At 33.0% G+C, this 2,500-nt stretch overlaps 1 long non-coding RNA gene across 1 annotated transcript in view; it reads right to left on the reverse strand.

The window, feature by feature from the left end:
• The window catches only part of LOC137629076 (uncharacterized), a 425,295-nt gene that overhangs the window by 180,336 nt on the left and 242,459 nt on the right, over nt 1–2,500 (reverse strand). The window contains exon 3 of the long non-coding RNA XR_011041438.1: nt 2,182–2,274. This is a non-coding gene — a long non-coding RNA (uncharacterized lncRNA). The remainder of the gene's footprint in view (nt 1–2,181; nt 2,275–2,500) is intronic.

The raw sequence follows: 2,500 nt of genomic DNA on the forward strand, positions 1-2,500 counted from the left end.
TTTATTTATTCGGCGCATGCGCAGTAACACATTGGCCTTGTTACTGCATATCATTTCCGATCCATCAGATGTCATTACGCCAATTGATTCAATTAATCTTCAAAAAAGGGATGACGATGATCAGTTTGCATCAAATCAATGAGCGGTAATTTATAACAGAATGAAGGCTTTAAATCCCCGAATGCAAATAATTAATCAATGGTGATCCATTTCTTTTATCGGAGTTTAATTATATTTCACTTCAATCAAGGACATAGACGTACCCACTCTGATTAAGGTTGATCCCAACATATATATTACTATAATGAAAAAAAAAAATGCTATATATGTGGCAATGATTTATTGATTGCAGTAAACTTGTATGGACAGTGAAACCAAGAATTCTTTGATATGAATGATATTCGAAAGATTTTCAAACGAGGTTTATAGCGTCTTCAAATTAAATACTTTTTAAGGTCACCCATGCATGACCGAGCTACTATACAGTATCAATGCCCTTGCAGGGCATATATATATATATATATATATATATATATATATATATATGATTAAATATACATATATGGTCAGCGCCTAAAACCCCTCTTCACCCAAGCTAGTACCATGGGAGGGGGGCAAGCAATGGTTGCTGATTACTTAGCATGTAGAGCTGTACGATTACCTCAACACCATATTCTTAGCTCACAAGGCTGGTGAGATTGCAGACATTACACGAAAATATCGAGCATAAGCGGGTCTCGAACCCAAGTCCAGCAGATCACCACGCAGGGACGCTTCTTTGAGGTAAATGGAATTTTAAACATCAAGAACATTCAAAGAGTATAAGTCTTTTGGATTTTATTACGTGAAGCAATATTTCTGTATATTCAATAGCGCCCATCTTAAACCAATCTTGAATTTTTAGGCGGTTAACGGGTTTTATCAAAAGATTAATCCCCAGGCAGGGTATGTAGGAATCAGATTTCTGAAAACACTTAAAATAATTCATCTTTTGTCACACTGAGAAATTTTATCACAAATGGACCCAAAATATTAAAAACATCCAATAGAAGTAGATTTAGTGGTAAATTATATTGAAGTAAAAGAAAAAGTGAGAAAATTATAAACAAAACCGAACTTTTGATACACAAAACACAAAATATCGAGGATCATGTGTTATTCCTCAAACTCACAAATCATATTAACCTTGAATTCAAAACTGTTTCAAGAAAAATAAAAAAAAATAAAAAATAAAAAAAAATAAACATTAATCAAGCCAGTTTTGTTTGATGTCAGAAAGAGGAAATCTGTGGTGAACACTCCCATTCTTCGAGGAGTTTTAAAGAGGAAAGTTATCCAACTCCTTTTTTAACGAAACTTTCGAGTTTCTCTTTTCAGGCTTGGTCTACCCGGAGTGAGATATCTACAAAGTTTAGAGTTGTTGAAAAGATATGTTATTTGATAGTGGAAAACACAAAAGAAATTAAAGTAATTTCATAAGGCCGCAAAGCTTATCCAATTCTTAAACTTCACAGATTCTCAGAATCCGTTTTAGGGTTATAATATTAATTCATAATTTTCCAATACTTACATTACATGAATATTTCTCATTATTTCCTGCCATCAGGCGCATTTTCCTCTCGGTGTAATTAAAAATTCCATGATATACGCAATAATCTAGTCATTCTTAAAGATTTTCATGCTTTCATATATTCTTTGTTAAAACAATGCAGCAAAAACTTTTATTATCAAAACATCATGAATTTTATGCTAAACAATCATTCATCACGTGGTAATAATGCGACATAACATATGAAGAAGAAAAGAATAAAACATGTCCTTATGAGTTTCATATATGAAACCCGTCACACCCTCATCGTCAAACTTGACCTTACCTTTTTTAATAACTATTTCGTAAGGATGGATGAATTGATGACTGACACTTGCCTGTGCCTTTTTTATATAATTTGTTTAATCAAACGTTTCAAAGCATTACCTCTGACCTAATACCCAATGAACCTCATATTACAAAAACGTGGGGGGGGAAGGGTTAAACCTATATTTACTATTGCTTAATTAGTGTAATATTTATTACACTAAAAGACGCTGGGTAAAGATAATGTCTCCGGGGCCCTTTTTTTTCTTTTTTTTTTTTTTTTTTTTAAGAATTACGAAATGAACCACAAATACGATAGATCTTACCTTGCACTGAAGTGCCGTTTTCTTACTGAGAAGCTCTGCGTTTGAGTATTCGAGTTGTCTTTACTGGTCAAAGGCTTCAAGAAGACCACTGATCTGACAATGAAAACAAACATTGATTTTATTGATAAACATAAATTGTGACGGTATCAAACTACGTCCGCATAAATGTTTAAATCTGCATAAAAACCGGGTCAGCAAACGTGTGCATTAAAGCAATGTGACTCAACTGAAACCTTTTGTTATGAAATCAGAAATGTATTGATAATTTTACGTCAGCCTAACAAGAATATACAAATCAACGTCATTTGGGAGAGACAAA

The sequence above is a fragment of the Palaemon carinicauda genome, chromosome 37, assembly GCF_036898095.1.
Source record: "Palaemon carinicauda isolate YSFRI2023 chromosome 37, ASM3689809v2, whole genome shotgun sequence".
Lineage (NCBI taxonomy): Eukaryota > Metazoa > Arthropoda > Malacostraca > Decapoda > Palaemonidae > Palaemon > Palaemon carinicauda.